This window comes from Lepeophtheirus salmonis, chromosome W (genome assembly GCF_016086655.4).
Source record: "Lepeophtheirus salmonis chromosome W, UVic_Lsal_1.4, whole genome shotgun sequence".
Classification (NCBI taxonomy): Eukaryota; Metazoa; Arthropoda; class Copepoda; order Siphonostomatoida; family Caligidae; genus Lepeophtheirus; species Lepeophtheirus salmonis.
The window spans coordinates 372,601-392,201 of record NC_092585.1 but is presented as its reverse complement, the minus strand read 5'-3'; the positions used below and the strand labels follow the sequence as shown (position 1 = coordinate 392,201).

The 19,601-nt window shown below is 32.4% G+C and overlaps 1 protein-coding gene and 2 long non-coding RNA genes across 10 annotated transcripts in view; 1 reads left to right on the top strand and 2 right to left on the bottom strand.

Moving 5' to 3' along the window:
• Positions 1-4,503: 4,503 nt before the first annotated feature.
• Positions 4,504-19,601, top strand: part of LOC121131300 (two pore potassium channel protein sup-9-like) — a 194,708-nt gene continuing 179,610 nt past the window's right edge. For 3 of the 8 annotated variants that reach the window (XR_011784001.1, XR_011784000.1, XR_011783999.1), the window contains exon 1: positions 18,327-18,787. The gene's annotated coding sequence lies outside the window, so the exon portion shown is untranslated. Of the gene's footprint in view, positions 4,928-10,620; positions 18,792-18,853; positions 19,443-19,601 lie in introns of those variants that run through there. The other 5 variants (XR_011784002.1, XR_011783998.1, XR_011783997.1 and 2 more) reach the window with 5 other exon arrangements.
• Positions 7,359-10,859, bottom strand: LOC121116978 (uncharacterized). Its single transcript, XR_011784006.1, has 4 exons — positions 10,649-10,859; positions 9,149-10,461; positions 8,005-9,095; positions 7,359-7,944 (listed from the first exon to the last, which is right to left on the bottom strand). It is a non-coding gene; the product is annotated as an uncharacterized lncRNA (long non-coding RNA).
• On the bottom strand, positions 14,951-18,250 carry LOC139907410 (uncharacterized). The gene is made up of 3 exons (XR_011784004.1): positions 18,116-18,250; positions 15,491-18,029; positions 14,951-15,416 (listed from the first exon to the last, which is right to left on the bottom strand). It is a non-coding gene; the product is annotated as an uncharacterized lncRNA (long non-coding RNA).

Here is a 19,601-nt window from a genome sequence, read left to right as displayed (position 1 = left end):
AACTAGCTGTAAAAGCTATTTTAGAAGAGGACAAATAGCTTAATGGTTTGTTTTATAAGAATTATATCGAAACCATGAAAAGGTATAAATCCCATATAGGTGGTGGAGTAGCCCAACTACCCAAAAATTTACTCCAATTTTTTTGGGATCTTTCAAGAATAGCCAGTAGTAGAATGGAGGAGAGGTATAACGAACTGTAAACTCTATATTTGTCTTGTGATCGGGACCAATCTGACCAACATAATTATTTTTTTAATCTTTCTAGTTTTAGGCTCAGCTCAGAGAATAATTTGGATGCTCACCCCTGCTTTTAGAAATGACTCAACCATTAATATAATTGTACTAAATATATGTGAAAAGTTAATTTTTAAAAATTTAAAGAACTCCTCAAATTTAAAAGAACATGCAATCAGATAAGATATTTTAACAGTTCATAATTTAAATAAAGAAAAATTGTTCAATGGTGGTAGAATAAGATTTCCACTTGTTAATTCTACATAATATTATTTATTGACAAGCCTGTGGCACGTTAAGATGGCCCCCCTTAACTTTGATGCAGGTGTGAATGGACTCTGGGAGCTGCATGGTAAGTGTTTCGGCTTCCCTATGAATTGGATAAGAAGAATAGTGTCTTCTCTGAGGGAGATAAATGATGATCAAATGTTTACCGTGCAGTTACAAATCTCCACAGATTGTATTAAATCTGCAAGGACTATGGAAAACTATATAATAACACAATTCATGCGATTGTGCGATTGCGATGCCCTGCCATCTATATCCCAAAATATTTTTTATAAAAAACCTAAAAGGGTTAACGAATGTAGAAGAAAAAATATGCTAAAGGTCTTTTTCTTTTTGGTACTTCAAAGAACAGTGGAACTTCTGAGATAACAAGGGCCCTGGACTTTGTAATTCTTAATTGTAAAGCCATCATTGCTTGCCGACTAACTACCCATCAGCCTATTCGAGAGGATGAGTTGAGAGGTGTCATCTTGGCCGCTTCTGCTTTCTGTGTTTCTTTCACAATGAAAATTCATAAATCAGGATGTGAGTCATAGAGTTTTACAGGAGAAGAAATCTGGCACCTTCCATCTACTTCAAGTAATCATAGAAATATTTGAAAAAGGGAGGGTTAAGAAATTTTAACAAATATTTATCATGACTGTTAATTTGCAAGTTTATTGTTTTTTTTTTAAGGATTGATTTTTAGAATATTAGTAGAAAAAATAATTACATATAATCTGATTTAACATTTTGTATTGTTTTATGTTGGTGATAAAATGTAGATTCAAAGGAATAAAAAGCATTTTTATTAATTTTGGAGTTTTGACTAATAGAGGCTTAATGACGTTTTTGTTTTATATTTTAACCATCTTGAGTTAAAAATTTATTATAAATCTGAAATCTACTATTTGTATAGAGGCATGGAATTATAGACCCTCTATCGTGAGGAAGAGGAGAAAATGGTGGAGCCGCGTTACAGACCCAGAGATCCAGGACTATCTTGTCTTAACGATTCTGACAAATTGATTGCCGAATTGGTGGATTTTGAGTCAACTTTATCAATCTGAGCTATGGGTCAGGAATTAGCCTTCTGCAAACCAATCATACGGCCTCATTTGAAGAGATTAGACCTCAAAAGCTATACCCGTCGTTTTATCGCACTTTTATCGGCCACTATGAAGCAGAAGTGAATTGAGAGGCCTCTACAGCTGATCACCATTTTAAGCATCCCCTCCGTCGACATTACACATTTGCACCGACATGAAACTTTTTACTGTCGATCCGTCTTACAACAGCAGAAACAGGAAGGGGATGGCTGGGTCAATTGAGGAAGTGGAATGAGTCAACCAAAACAAAGTGTCCAGCGTGAGTTAGGTTTATGGTGTCATCTCATGAGATAGTAAAGTCATGTCATAAATATTTGAATTTATTAATTAGTTTTACGTAGTGTTGTGTGGATCCTTGTCTATTTGGTCTAGTCCAGTATTAGGACCGGTCCTATCAGTCCTTGGGACCAGTACTTAAGACTGTCTTTCCCTCGGACTACAATACTAGAACTAATTAAAAAAAGAAGAAATAAAGTTGAACGACGTCATCAAATACCAAACATTATAAGTTTTAGGACTGATATACAGGACTGGGCTGGACAGTACCGAGATCGATCTGCAGTCTTCCGTCCTAAATAAGGACAGACAAAACACTAGCTTACATAGACTTATTTATTGAACTTTAAAAACCGGATTTTTTTTGTCTCTCTGTATATTATTAAGGTTTTTTTTTTTAAGTACACAAAAAGTAAGAAGTAATTCATCATTCAGAGCGATAGATATTTAACACAACGACGATCTATTAAAGAATGAACAAAACAGAAAAAAGTTTTTCTTTTTCTAATGTCAAAACTGTTATTTTTATGTACGTTTTGCCAATCCCTATTCATAATTCCTTCGTTAGAAACTAAAGGAAAGAAAGAAAGATTTATATTTTAAAAGAACCTGTTGATTGGGAATTGAATACAGGGGCAATTATAAACTTAGTGTTTCTTTTTTCACATGGATCTGACGGCCTATTCCCAACTTATTGTTTATTCCCATTCTTTTTTATTCCATTGCATGATATTTGGTCAGATTTTTTAGTTGTTCCGTTATATTTTTTTGGTATTGGTAATCTGAAGTATGAATTTTCTTTTCCGTAGCAATAGTCATTATGATTTAATTCCTGTATAGCAAACTTCTTTTCCTACTAAATTCAATTATATTCAAAACCTGGTTGAGCATTCGTCTGTCCTCATAAAAGACGGAGAGTAACATTGAAGAGTTATTTTTGTACTCAGAGTAGAATTGAGGATCGACATCGGAGTAATTCTTGTCAATGTCTTTGTTTATTTCCTTCTCCTCCTCTTCCCTTGACACAGCTTATTGTAGCTGCTCTCCTCCAAAATATTTTTCAAATTGTCAGGGATACTATGTTGATTTTTGGTTGATTTTTTTTAACAAGCCCAAAATACACTCTCTTTTTTTTCTTACAAAAAGGTCAACTCCAACTACAATATTATATTCAATGAGCTCAAAAGAATTTTGAGAAATCTTTGAAAATATTGAGGACTTGTGAGCAAAAACTTGAAACTTGCAGTACTATAAGGACTTTTCCCCACCAACTCTTGCAGAGTTTACACACACTTACAACTGAGGGTAATACTCAAATTGCACACGCCATAAGTACAATATTTATTCACTTTCATGGGAAAAGAAGAGGAAGAGGAGATGAGTAACTATGTCATATGTGACAATGTAAGTATGTGCGTATGTCGTGTATGTAGACGGGAATGTGTACAGTAGAACGCTTTGATTTTTAACTTTTTTTCGAATTTTGGTTACGAGTCGTATAGAAAAGTTGTTATATAGTATGAAATTTACTTATGACTAATTGCATTGTCCTACGAGGTCATCTTTAGGTCGCTCATTTCGATCAAAATTATGAAAAAAGGCAAAAACTCTTTACTTCCTAAATATAGATACTAACAAAACATTTGCACTAAATAATTTTGATAGACATTTTTCTAAACTACAAGAAATATTTGATTAGTTATTTTTTCTAAAATTATCTTAAAAAAAATAAGATAATTTTGATGACCCACGTATTGGGTGCATCATTTTTGAACATTTTCAGCAAGGATAGATAAAAAAAAATTTACGGTATTTTCTCCATAGGGTAGTTTAAAAAAAACTTTGTTAATCTTTTTTATAGGTTAGAATAATGTCTATCATAATCAATGTTGTATCAGTCCTTATTTAGAACTAAAGACTGCAGTCATGTCCAGTTCCATCTCGGTCCAGTCAAGTTCAGTCCCTCTAATCAGTCCTAAAAACTTATATAGTTCAGCCCTTCACGACGTCATTTAACTTTATTTCTCCTTATTTAAACAGTTTTAATACTTACAGTCTGACAGTCTTTAGGACTGGTCCCGAGGACTGATAGGACCGGTCCTAAGACTGGAATAGAATGGACCGAATAAATACTGACTGACACAACATTACTCATAATACCTTCATGCTAAATATTGATTCATGTTGTATTTTAATCTTTATTGACGAAGTAAAGAACTTTGGTCTCCTTTCAAACTTTGAACGGGATGTTCTACCTGATGACATCGTATGGTAATGAAATTTTGTATAGGTCATTTCCTTATCCAATACATATTTTTCCGAACTAGCCGTAATCGAAATTCGAAAAATGTAGAAAATGTAGACCTAGTATACAGTGAGCTACATACTTGCTTTATACGTACCACATAGTAAGTAAGAGTTATTATGTACATTGACCCATACATAGAGTGAACGAAGAAGCAGCATCTGCCTCTAGAATCATCAACCTTTCTCCTTCTTCTTCTCCCACTCTCTACTCACTCACTCTCTCTTTCCTGTCCTCACTTGGAAAGTTGTAGAGAGAGAGAAAGCTCACTTATCTTTACATTCGAGGAAGGAAAGTACAACACAGACATATATCTATATATAAGCACACCCTTGATGTCCATTTCATCAACATCGTCGTGAGTCCTCATTTTGAGCCTAAATCGAGTGGAAGAATATAACTAATGAGAAAAAAATAACTGTAAAATTAAAGTTAAACTCGTCCATTTACATGACTACAAATCTGCTGTTGTACATATGTATATATTAGAATATCAATGGGTTATTGATATACGTGACACAACTTTGTAGCAACAGCCCTTACATACATGTGTATATCTAAAACTTAATTAATCGTAGAGTTATAATAAGTGAAGTGAGATACAACTATTTACTTTGGGGAATTAAACCAAAATCTATCCATCATCTCATTAATGAAATATTCACTATCATGAGGGAACAATAATCTTAGGATTCAGTGAGTGGAAGAGGGGACTTTTCTTACACAAATAGAGGATGTAAGTAATTTATATATATAATTTTTTGTAAAATAAGCTGTCGGAACCTTTGACTTACGAGCATTAAGAACAGTACTCCAAAAGTAATTGTTTTCGTTGAAAAAGCCAACTGTTTGTTACATTGTTAACATTCCTCATTAGTTAATTAAACACAAGAGCTAAAAAAAATATTTCCAAGTGATCAACTGAATCATATTCAATATAAATACATTAAATGTGAGTTTGCCCAATATTGTATGTATCAACCGACTTCAGATAGTTGAGTTTACAATAAATGCTTCTTGCTCCACTCGTGTACAACCTTTCCTGGATCAATTAAATGTTAAATGATAATAATGTACTCACTACTGTCTGTATCAACACACTCCAAAGAGTTGAACTTAAAATAAAATGCATCGTGATTTATTCGTGTTGACGACTAATGTTATATTATTTTTGGATGTAAACTGTGGATTTCATTTCTAAAAAGTTTTTAAAATGAATATAAAAATCGTACTACGGCAAATATTTGAACTGCTCGAATTGGAGTATTGCAGTAATATGAATCTATACAAAATTCTTCCATGAATACATCCTCTATGGGTTATGACTAAAACAAATTTTATTTACTTAATTATATAAAGAAGTTATTAGCCAATTGACATTATAGCTCTAAGGCTTCCCAACAGTGGTTTGTCAAATTTTACATTATTAATCAAGAAGGCTAATTTAGAAAGGGAAAAAAAGTCTTTTTACTGCAACTCCAAGTCTAGTCTTAAGTCTTTGCTCAAAAGTCCAAGTCCTTCAATATTTTCATACGGTCGAGTTGCATACCTCTGCTAATTTGTTTTTTAACTTTACTTTCTCTATTAATCAAACGTGCATAAAAAAATATTTCAAACAGTCCAAATAATACCGAGGTGTATAAATTTGATACTTTCCGAAACTGTAACTAGTACACACATGGTCACCCTGACAATTTGAAGAAAGTTTTGGAGTAAAGCAGCTTGGCTGTCATAACGTTTTATTAAATTAACTGCTAGAAGTTATGAGATGAAGGAAATAATATCAAATCCCACTCAGTATGTAGGAATAATATAAGCAGGAATGACTCCAATGTCGATCCTCAATTATATTCTGAGTACAAGGACTTACACACATAAATCTCCATCAAATATTAATTTTACTTTTTGTCTTTCACGCACTAGTGATTACTTTACAGTCATATCATCTTTCTTCAAAAATAATGATAACAGCTTTGGAAAATATAAAAACATTTATTCAGATAGAAGCTACATCAAGCTTCTTATGTTATCATATTATGTTCATGTATGATCATATATCATATTGCGAGTTATGAAGTTAGGGAGTCTTTTGTACTGTACAGACCTTTTGAATACTAATAAGAATAGCATTGAATGTAATATTATAATGTTTATAATCGCGATTTAATGTGTATTTTGGTAAATATTGCTTTTATGTCAGTGCTAATTTGTTTGAACAGAAGAAAAACCGATTCAAATAATCACAATTCAGTAATACCTTGAGATACAAGTGTCCTAGCATGTGAGTTTTTTTTATAGATACGAGCTGGATTTTAAGCAAAAATTTGCACAAGAGCCACATAAAGTGCAATTATTTTTATTTACTTTTTATGGATAAACTGCTTTGACATAGAAGTTTTCTGAAGCTCCAGTTCCATCCAGAAACGAATTACCCTCGTATGTCAAGGTGTTACTGTAGTTGTCTTTGCCCTTTGCCAATTAAATAAGGTTTTAATAAACATATACACATAATATCTAGTGTTTGTGCCTATTTTCAAATTTGAACATATGTCCCTCCTCCGTGTGTTTTTCATACTCGGTTTACGTTCTGTTCCCATGTAAAGGGATCACAGAGGTTACAGTCATGAACATAGGCCAATAAAAAATTCTTTTTAGATATATTTAGTTTTTTTACCATATTAATTGAACAGTCTGACCTTTTAAGATTTAAAAAAATCCAGATGATATCGTGTCCAGTGCTTGAAAGCTGCGTCGTTTCACTCATGTAGTTTCAAAAACAAAGAATAGAAAATTCTAAAATTTGTTTAACAATGTTTTTGTCCACAATGTCAAGATAAATAAGTCGCAACCTAGCTGATGTAATAATATAATATTATTTTGAGATTAAAAAGTGAGTTGCATAAATCGTGGAATTCTAGATATATTCTAGACTATCGACGTCATTTTTTTCCATTATTCTCTCCCACTTGAGACATAGATCATTTTTCTTATTTATACTTTATAATAGGGGTCTCAAACCTTTTTTCCTCTTAGGGCTACTTTTACAAAATAAAAATGGTAATGAGCTACTCATGTTTTGTAACATTTATTCTCATCTCTGATTTTTAACAAACAAAATAAATATTCTTTCTTTTCCTGAACATTTACAATATGTTACTGGACACATCTCACATTCTGTATTAAAACATCACAATTTTTTTATTATTATTATCATTGTTATTGTTATTACTACAAATACATCTATATTGTTACTTATTCACTTGTCAATGCTATTTATGTCCATGTGACTGCTCACGCTTCACAAAACTATTTACATGCACCAACACCTCCGAAAATGAAATGCTATCACGGATCACTTACAATTTATTTCTCCATTTCAAAAAATCAACAACTTTACACAATACAACCTCTTAAGTAATCAATGCATCAGTATATTCCAAGGTTAATAGAAATACAAGGTTATACCATAATGTGTTTACGCATGATGTTTGACTTCCACCACGCTTTTAATAGTGACGTCATAGTGTATAAGTAGTTGCATGTTTTGTTTACATTTTCCATCGTATAAAAAAAGAACAATCTACATTATTGATTCCACAATTTGACAATTTTATTAAAAGACATTCAAACCCATTGAGGATCTTCCATGTCGTAGTGAAGCATGTGAAGCTAAGTCTCAGTTTCTACAGAGGATCACTTTACCATAGTGGACTACAGCGAGGAATGAAGAAGATTGTCGGATTTCATTCAAATCTATTAGGAAAATTAAATTGAAGGTTTATTAGTTATTACTTAATAGCTATTCTGCGTTACCTCTTCAGCCTTGTCATCATCAATTCTATCATTCAATCCAAGAAAAACATATTAAATCCATATATATTGTAATTACTTATAAGTTATTTGTATTGACTGTCGTTAGTTATGACTATGTTATCGTTATGTCTACAAATTATCATAAGTATTCTTCGTCAAATATAAGATACCAGATGAAAACTCCTCGGAGAATGTTTCAATTTCAATATGACTAATTAATTGCAGTGATTAGGTTCTTGCACTTAGGAATAATTCTTCACCTCTTCACCTATTGAGTTACTTCTTTATTATATTATATACAAGATAGTATATACGAAATGACTTTGCATAAAATGTAACGTAACTTAATATACATAAATGAATACACAACTCCTCAGTCTTGTTACTTCGTCACTCCCGGCATTAGAGAAAAGGTCATTGTGCAACATAATTACATATACTAGGGATCATGAATTTAAAAAATAAATCATAATATGCATTGTTATGTAATGATTTAATTAAACTCTAGTATCTTAAAATGAATACTTTATTGAAATAGAACTGATTAATCCACAGTCAAACAGTTCTCATATTGACTCTATGTGGATTTGACACAAGAAGAAAACTTTGCTCCAAATAGCATTACAGTTGTGTTAAAGAAAACTCTTTAACTTAGAAAAAAATGTTGGCCATCCAATTTCTGAGGAATTGCTTGACAAGGTTTTTAGACTTAGCTAGAACACAGGCACTCACATTTCGAAAGTTTATTGTTTAAAATTAAATAATGAGCCTCAAAAATATATACATATTTATATAATTTCCGTCTCTATTTTTTAACTAATGAAATGAACAGTTCATATTTTTCCTAAGGATACTTTTCCACAAATGTGCTGATGAGTCGATCCATCACATATGGTAAAATTTGGCCACATATCCTTCATCTTCACAGATTTTGGGAAGATGTAAATTATTAGATGGCTGTTCTATTGTATCTTCATCATTATTTATATCTTCCTCAATCTCACCTTTAATGATTTGAGGATAAATTATATCATCAAAGTCTAGATAAAGTTCTATATTATCTTCTAAATCTGCTTCGCTCAAAATAGGACCTAAAAGGAGATGCAGGATTAGTATATATACATTAGTGCATTGGTGGTACTACAATCTGTAATTTTTTGAAACATGGAAAAAAAACATTGGTCTCGTTCAGATCTGATGGGAGCATTCTTAACAACCATTTTTTCTGAGCCACTTATAACGAGTATCCGAAATCGATCCATTGCATCTACTGCATTAGGATAAGAGTGGGTTCGTCCAATATATCTTATACATGAAAAAAGTTTTCAAGACAATCTTGATTTAAACGAGATTTCAGTATATATGGAAGGCCAATTTCATTATTTATATATTGATACAATGATATAAAAGATTTTGAAGGAATACTTATGCCCTTTTGGTATGGCTTCTAAGCAGATGACTTTAGCAACGCCACTTCACCATTTTTATTTCTCTTAATCCGCATTATTGTTCCAATCACATTGATCATGCATTGGAGAATATCCTTTTGTATATCCAAATTTACTCCATAGGCACATCCTAAGTCCTTTTTTTGATACTGGTCGGGAGCTTCATCTCATCAAAGCACACGACAGCTAAGTTTCCATTTGGAGTTTCGTTGGATTTGATTTGTTGAGTGATAATTTTAATAATATTTGATTGTATTCCAGGAGTTGTTTTAAAATTTCGGATCCACCGTTTGAGGGTTGTTACACTAGGAACTGGAGGTAGACCACTGAATTGAATGTAATGGTAGGCTTTTGAAGAAAGAGACTTCAGTATCAGTGCTTTTACAAAATCCTCTTCATTCCATTTTCCAAACCTCTTTCCACTGATAATGAGTTTACATTGACATTTAGTAAATCTCTTTCCAGTTCTCCTTTCATCGCTTCCTAAAAATTAGATTTGGATTTTAATAATCTATATTCCAATTGAAGGATTTTCACTTTTTCATGTAAATCTGGATTCTGTTTCCTTAGTGACTCGAGTTCTAGAATGAGTGGATCTTTTCTGGTATTAGAAGCCATACTAATTTGTATAATCTGGGATACATATCCTTGATTACATACGCTAACCTTTTCTAACACAAGTGTTTGAGTTGATTTTACGTTGGTTTGAGATGATTTGTTTAATGTCTCTAAATATATATTTCATTAGAATCCTCTTCAAAATGGTCCACGATCATAATTCATTTCGTTTTCTTTGGAGCTTGCTCAAATCCTTCTCCAGGTATGAGACCTCTGGAAAGGATAGCATCTTCTTTCAATTTTCTTTTTGTAAGTGGTCCCAGCAATTCACATTTTAAATCCCTTTTATAAGCATTTTCCTCAAAATGATTCTCACAAAATTCTAGGAGATTTTCCTAAGGGGTTCTTTCGATGACAAGCACGTTCCCATTTTTTTCCTCCTTAAGGGATCCTTTGGAAAATTATAATAAATTATGTTGTTAGCAGAATCACAAATGGCAACTACACAACTGACAGTTTCATTGCGCGAATACATTTTAATTTTTCGGAATGGCCAATAGGTATTATTATCATAATAATATTAATCAATTAGTAATGATATATATATTATAAAATGTAAATAGGATATAATATCATACTCTAAGGATACCAAACTTCTCTCTCTTGGCCCAAAACGTAGTCCCAGTTCTTAATTTTGGCCTTTTGTGAATTTGTATTTGGTACCCTTTCGATTCTCTACGACGTCAAAATCTCCCTCTCTCGCCCAGCATTCGGTACGATACATCAAATTGAAAATTCTAGCAAGCCCGATTACATGATGGTCTAACCTTGTATTTCTATTAACCTTGAGTATATTCTAAATGGTAAAATCTATTTAAAGAAAATCATGGTATTTTCAAATAACAAACGGGTCTGTTCCGTTCCATGTGTGTGTGTGAGAATGAGTGAGTGCGTGTGTTTGATTTAAGTTTTTTAGCTAGTGAGATGACCAGCGATGTTCAAAAAGCTATCATAAAAGAGCGCTCGTATTTTACCATTGTTTTCCAGAATATATGCCAAGAAGTATGTTTATATTTACCATACCTGTCATCACTATTATTTTATTCTGCTTGTGAAGTTGTATTGTGAGAATGTGTATTATTAATAACTATTTTTTGTTAAAAAGTTAAGTAGTTTTTCGTATTAATCTTAATAGACAACAGTACTTATTAAAAAAATCATACCAATTTTTGATTAAAGAAAGAAGACATAGTATTTTATTGCGATTTAAAAAATACCTCATAAAGTTGATTTCAAACTCTGGATTCAAAATAATGGTGGAGAGAAAATATGGATATATGACAAGGCTTGTGTCCCGCGCGAGCCAATTCGAGGATGGCGTCTCTCCTTGCTTGTTCCATGATGACTATTGTTTGTTGTTAAAACAATTGTGGTGGAAGTTATAGTGTATTATTCACGCAACCTTTTATATTAGTATGATTTAAACCCAAATATCCACATTATGGATCTGGATGAAGTTTAAAGTAATTGTGAATAATATGGTTCAGCAATAAGTATTTGAAAATTTATTTTACACTTAATTGGATATCTTCTTGTGAAAGATGATCATAATATTTTGGATTTAATACAATGAGTTGAAGGGATTCTCCAATTTTCTCAATAGTTGTAGCTATTATTGGAGCTGATACTAATGTGTGATCAATGCTCATTAAGTGGAATACCACCTTCATTTCTGAAGAGGTTATATTTTGATCACCTACTACTTTCATTTTTAATAATGTTGGGTCCCCATTTAATTTTAACTTAATCATAGTGTATCTTTCCACTAGTGAAGCGTTGGACCCTTCATAAGATATTACTTCACCTTTATTGATTTGATTTAAGTCAAACAAACCCCTTTGTAATTTACCAAAATGAATGCTGTTATGTTTAGATGTATTTATAGGTTTATTTTCATTAATAATGTGAATATTTAAAATATCTTTTTTAAAGGATTTTATTTTATTTACATCAGACTAATTTTGGTTGAGCTTTCTTCCCACTTTTTTCTTTGTTGGAGGTTTGATCGGTGCCGATATCGATGCAGATATTTGTTCACCCATTACTTTTGCTATTTTAATAATTTCTAAATCCTTGGATTCATTAAGTCTTTTATGGGATTTATTTTCCTAATAATCCGTTTATGAGCATGCCTTGGGATAAAGAGTTGAGCTCCTGTATCTATTTTCAGGGCATGTTAATGAAGAGTGATTCGTTTGACACTTTGATCTTGAGCACTTTCTGCATATTATATGACATTCGTGATTTGGCTTCCACTTGGTGATGCATTTGATGCATAACCTCTTGCGTTTGAAGAGTTCTTTTATAGCTTGTAGCAACATTCCTAGGGCTTGAGTACATCTGAAGGTTTGATGATCTTTGTCGCACAACTTGCATTTATTCGATGACTGCGATATAGCAATGTTGTTAGCCGTTGCTGTGTTATTTGACTCTGTGATGGTATCAGTAGGAGTCTTTGCCTTAAAGAGGCTCAGCCAGGTGTTGAAAGAAGGCATATTTTCAACCATTCCCGCTGTCCATTTTGGTTTGAATCTCCTGAAGACAAGGAATTTTCGTTACTTAATTGGTATTCATGTTTGGATTTCATTTCATAACCATTCCAATCTGCTTTCATAGCAGGGGATAGTGCCTTATAAAATGCATTTATCTAGGCAAATTCATACATGTCAACTCCTTGTCTCTTGAGGACATCTTTTAAAACATTTAATGCTCAAGACGATCTTATAATGGATTCTGCTAGGGTATAGTCACTTTGAGACTTGTCTGTCGCTTCTGTGGGATAGCAATCAGCCAATTTAATTGGATCTTCACATGCTATTGTCAATTCTTTCATAACCTCGTCGAACTATTTCGGTGACGAAGCAGAGTAGACAGATACAAGAGATAATGCTAACTCTTCCAGACAATCTTTTAGCTTTTGGAACAGGATAGTTTTGTCATATCCCGGCAACTCTTGCATGTTTTTAACTAAATTATTCCAGGAAGATTTCCAATTGGAAAATTGTAATAAGACATTTTCGTCACAGAGCTTCCTTTACATTTTTCAATAAGGTTTCCAGTATTGAATTGTATTATGCTACGTTTTTACTGAAGCAACGTGACTGTTGTTTTAGAAGATTTTTCTGTCTCAGCCAACAGCATATATTTGACAATTCAAACTCAATCGTAGCACTAAGCTTAAGATATCTTTCTGTCAAAACAAAATATTGATGAAGAAGTGGATCTTCATTCGGCTTATACCAATAACAATTGACATTTTCGAATGTATTTTCAAATTTCTTTGAATGAATGTTCTCCCATCTGGATAATTGTTTTTGAATCATTCTTATTTCAATTTCCGCACTTGGATCTGTCTTTTCTTTTTCTGTAAGTATGCGAGCGACAAGTCTATTGGACAATCGAAACTCATTTTCAAAATCTTTTTCTACTTTCCATCTCATCCAAATTTTCTCTTTAGCTAGGGTTAATTGTGCTGAAACCCTTGCCTCTACTACGGTAGGATCTCCTTACGGGTCTTCCTTTTCCAAGGGGATTTTCCACAAAGGATGAATTGATTCGACTTCTTTAGAGACGGCTTCTCTATCTTCCTCAATGTGATTGGATGAAGATCAATCTAAGGATGTCCAATTATCAGGCAATTCCTTATCCACCGGAGTAGAATGAACTATTTCGTTTCGTTCCATATTTCTAAATATTTGAAACGAATATAGTTTCAAATAGAATTATGTTGGTATATATATTTTTTTCTTCAATTTCAATCTATTTCGTTAATATTTCCGTTAAGTGAATTATATCAAGTGATGTCAACGAATTAACTCTGATATGAGATCTAACGTATTTCTATCAACTTAATACGCTTCAAGGTACTTAAGGTATACATAGGACCAAGATCCAATACTAAATGAGCTATTATACTGGTTTCTCTCCGCATTTGAAGAGTCCGAAGTATTATCAACACAAGCAACTTTTTGTTGCGAGCTCTTTTCTCTCAGTCACTTTACGTTTCTCTCAACGTTTCTAGAAGAAAGATTATGGTTTTAAAAACAGATATTCTGTTTTGTATTCTTTTAAATATATATATAAAGGATTTTTGGACCTAAAAGGAGAAGCATTCACAGCTAAGATATTCCTAAAGACTATGAGCTGAATCACCCGAGTTTAATAACTATCACGGTGTCTCCCCCAAACTGTATTTAGTTCAAAAAGGAACCCAAATAAAGAAATAAATGATCCGAAAGTATTAGGAATTAACACAATCAGAGATCATTTCAAATATGTGTGATATTAAAAGACTAAGATGTATAGTCAAAAAACCTCAACGGTGATAAACACATCTGGGTATTCAGACCGAAGATATAACGAAATCAGAGAATATCAATTTGATCCGTGAATATCTGGAGAAACCACGATCCAACTTAGGTTCAAAGTTGACCGAAAGACCATGTGAGAACCTTCGGTGGACCTTATGAAGTACCCTGAGAAGAAATACGTAGTTTCCAAGAAGAACTACGATCGTTTCAAGATAAACAATAAAAGGATTGAGGTCTCTCCCAATATTCTAGGATAATATAATAATTGTGGACTGAATAACTTACTAATAAATAAATACGCGTTAAATAAAAGATAGTGTGACAAGTATAATCGTTGTATTTCAAATGAATATATGAATAAGGGGAAACGCAATGATAATTGATAATATAATAATGATGGCTCATCCTCTTCTCGCAGCGTTTAAAACGCAAAAAGGAAAAAAGTGTTTTGTGACGTCATGGAAACGGCAAATTTCGATCATTTAATATAATATACATATTTTAAAAAAATAAAACAAACTTACGTACGTTCACAAATGAAAATCAAATAATGAGGACAAAATAATTCAATTTTATAGTTTTAACACTGTTTTACTTTATTAAAAACATCAGAGTTACAACAAAATAGTAGACATATAATGGTATAATAGTATGGACAATTACATACAATAAATAACTTGTCAGATTTAGTTATGTGCTGAGAGGAGAGTTAATTAAATGATATATGAGTATGACTTAGTAATGAGTAAATTTCCTTGTGTTTTTTGCTTTAATCTTGCAGTCCTTAGTTTTTTTGAGAAAATTTAAGTACTTTATACGATGAAATGTTCTTGTTCTGACAAAATTCTTAATGATTTTGACATTTTGGTGGGGGTATTTTGTAGACAATAAGTCAGTCAGTCTTTTTATTACAAAAAGGATCACAGTACCACTAGGATTATGAAATTTTAAGAAGTAACTTTCCATTTATTTACAAAATTCCAAGAATTCTCCTTAGGGCTGCATGAGACCTCCTTGTTTAGTTTTGCAAAGGGAGCTAATTGAATAGGAAATAGTTGAATAGAAGAGAATATAAGGAAATACAAAATACAATAAAAAATTTATTATTACCTTATTCTATTGTTTATATGGCTGTAGTAATATTATAATGGTGGCTGTTATCATGATAAAATAGGTAAGCTGTATAATTGAAAAAAATCTGCAATGATTAATAAATTTGCTGTTTTCATTTAGTAAGATAATGGAGTACCAGAGACTCTGCATTGATATCAAATATTTGCCCTTTTCTTTGACAAATAGTCACTTCTTTGGATAATGACATTTCATCAAAACACAGAACACCATATTCATAGTTTGGCTCCTTACTGACTTTAACTTGTTTTTCAATCCCTTTTAAGATATCTCTTTGTACTCCAGGAAGTGTTTCAAAATCTTTAATCCAACTTTTGAGGGTTGTCACATTCGGTAAAGGAAATAACTTCTTGTCCCTTTTTGTACTTATAAGTCCTGCTTGAGATGCTATTTAAAGCAAGGCCATTAATAATGTCTTCGTTTTCCCACCGTGTCTTAGATTTGTCCTTAGCTATGAACATGTTTGTTTGAGAAGGTGTGAACCATTTAAGGAGTTCTTTTCTCTCGAGTTGTTTATACTCTTCTTTGACTTGAATCCTACATTTGCCTTCTTATACAGATTGAGGGATTCTGTAAGTGATTGCACCTGGTTCTGCAACACTTTCATTTTGTTTTTCAGCAACTTAATCTGAAAATCTTTGACAGTCTGGGATCCGGTAGTTGCCATTTCAGGTTTCACTTCAATACTCTTGGTTTTGTCAAAAATGGAAATCTTCTTTGGCTTTAGTTTCAACTTCTCTCATGACTTCATGAAGCATTTCTCTTCTCTGCATCTTAGCCAATCTTTCATCCTCACGAGGATTAGGATCTCCATCATCCACCACAGAGTTGAACAGTTTCAAACTTGGAATGGCATCCTTCTTTAGTTTTTTCCCAGCGGCCTTTCCCAACAATTCATTCTTCAAATCTCTCTCTTAATTTTCATAAGTAAAATGACTGGAACAGATTTTGGGAAACTGAGGCATATTGTCACTCCTTCTGCAAACTTGTATCCATATATCACGAAAATGAGAATCCTTAGGGAATAATTCCATTTGGAGAATTGCATGAAGCAACGGCACAAATAGTTTTTTTATTCTTCCTTTCCATTTTTACTCCAAAGGCATTAATGATTGATTACATTTGTTAATTAAATATGTATTGTATAACTACTACTGCTATTGAAACGTCATGACAGTTGAGCAGCTCTTCTCCAAAACATTATTCAAATTGTAAGGGTTACCAGGTTAATTTTCGATTTCTTTTTATTTAGATGGCATTTTGAACATCTTTGGAGATGACTGACACCGCAAGGAGTAAACAAGAGTGGTGTATTTTAAGTTTACTCTTATAGAGTCATTTAAATGTTCATCAGTCAGTTTTGTTCTGAGCTTTGATTTCAGGATATTCATGTCAGAAAAAGCTGACTCACAGAGGTATGTAGTTCCAAACCGAGCAGACATTTTCAGGGCTGCTTGGTTAAGATTTTGATAGTTGTCTGGCTTTACTAAGTTCTAGAAAAGCTGTGAATGCTGCTGAGACTTCAACTGTACATTATTTTGAATGTTTATAACCTACATTTCCATTTCCATTACGGTCACACTGAATAGAGAACCATTATCACCAATTAATGCCCGATTTATGCAGTTTTACCGCATCCACAGAAAGTGCAGAGACTCTCCTTGTCATAGTATTGGCACTAAGCTATACATCGGCAATAACAGGCAAAATTTCGTCCATATTTCTGAGATACCTGAGCAGCATTTCAGCCAACACGGTCATGTCCTCCTTTACGATCCCACTATTGGTGAACAGCTTTTTCTGCTTCATTAAAATGTATGCCACTTTAACCGAAACATCTGCTGCTAGATTGGCCTTCTTCACCGGCTTGGTAAACAGAGACTGTTGGCGTTGAAGCGTTGTCTTTAGCTCTGCTATCTTGTCTTTTTGTAGACTGATACCCGTAGGAAAGTCCCATGAAAAGTTGCCGTGGACTTTCCAGAAATGGCGCTCCACATTACACCTTTTCTTACACTCTTTCTCGATATATTTGTCGACAAACCATATCCTGTTCTATTATTATGTACATAAATAGTTCTTGGGAACTGTTAAGGAATTACGTGAAAAGTGACTTATAAATTTCTGTACACTTCTACAGGTTATATCATATAACGTTATCCAGCACACATATAAGTGGTACTATTTTACATGATATATGAAGGGATTTACTTATTGTCTCTTTAGTACTTAAAAATGAAGGTTTACAAATAATTAATTAAGTTTCTTGAATATGTATCAAGACATCAATAAAAAATTTACCCTCCTGTTTTTGAATGAGCCGAGAAATCCGAACAATTTACATAATTGGCCATGGTACTTTCAATAGTTAATATTCCAATAGAGATAGGTTATTCAAAGATCCCTTATTATACTGAATTCTTCTTGGGTCATTTCATAAATATTGGTTCTTCACTGTTTACATATGGTCCTGTTTGAGTCTTTATTTTTTGTTCTTTAATGCCAGTCAGTGAAGGAGCGTCTATAGAATTTCCATCGAGTGGGATGTCACCACGAATATAAAAAACAAAGATTAGATCGTAAGTGTAATGAATAAATATTTATTACCCTATTTGGGAAAACGTTTTCCTTAGTCCCATGATGTGTAAACACTAAACTCGCTAACTATATTATTTGCGTAAATAATTAAGATTTAGATTTTCCATGATAAAAACAATCAGAGTCTGTTTTCATTTATTGTTATATTACTAATTAGCGTCATCAGAGTTAGCTGGCCCATAAATAATGACGTCACATCAAAATGTCTAGAGTTAGGTTCACTGAAGTGTTTACTCACTCATTTAGAACGCATAATTTCTCCCTTTTTCTTATTATTATCTTTGCATCCATCTTTATTGCAATAGCTCTATATTTTGAGGACCTTTTGACAAAACCTCTCCTTTTTTTAAATAATTTTAAGTATTTTCTTCTTCTTCAGGAAAAAAAAGAAAACCGGGTTGAAATTAGATAATATGTATAGAAGATACGGATGAAGTTGGAACGGTTTCATTGGTTTAATGTTCGAATCAGTTTGATTTACTTACAAGTTCGAACCATATCGCTATAAGGCTATTACCTTGTTACTTCATAGAAAAACAAATACATTACTGATTACTCCGATCGATGGATATTTAATGATGATTCTTCACCGGGACTTAAAGGAAGCTTTTCGTCGCTCTTCGTTACTTCCATCCAGTAAGCACTATATACATGGAGAGTTCACGCATTTTCTGGAAACACGTAGGTTGACATTAACAATCCTCCTTAATATTTCTACGAGGCTAAAAAACTATTTGATTTTATTAGATTATAGCCATTTGATTAATCAATCGACATCATATTTGGGAATTTATTTCATGTATTCATGAGGAATGTTCGTTTGCCAAGAGAATCTCTCTTTTCGTCTCCTAGTCTCAGTATTCCTATTTCTTCGGTGGGTTTCGAGTGACTCTCATCATCTTCACTTAGATGCTAATGTAAAAGAAGTGCAAACCTCGGAATAGGTTTCCTTAGTGACTAAAGAACGATTAATGAAGAAAGTGAAGAGATTTCAATCGTTTTGGATGATTTTTCAAGTGAATGAGTTTTCAGTTAATTCATGAATTACTCCTTGACTCGTAGTGACAAATGAATAACATAAGGAGAGTTCGAAAGAGTATTAACTGGCAATGATACATTTTATACTTTTTGGGATTTTGTGTTAATTATTATTAAATGAAGCATTACAATATTACTTACGAAAAATTGAATTATGACGTGCATGCCTGAATAATGGGCAATTTTAAAACATACATAAATATTGTGCAATTATTTATTATTTTACTAAACTATTGTAATATTCTCAGTTATAAGGAGCTCAATAAATATTCAATACTTTTCTATTTGATTTCTCATATTAAGTTCTTTACTTACAATTATTTTGTCAAAATGATTTTTATAGAGTTTATATTTGATTATTTAAGAAATTGTGACTGTTGAATATCCAATAAAAACTGACAAATAAGTTTTCATATTGATATTGATTAATATTTAAAAATTATTATCTTTTATTTAT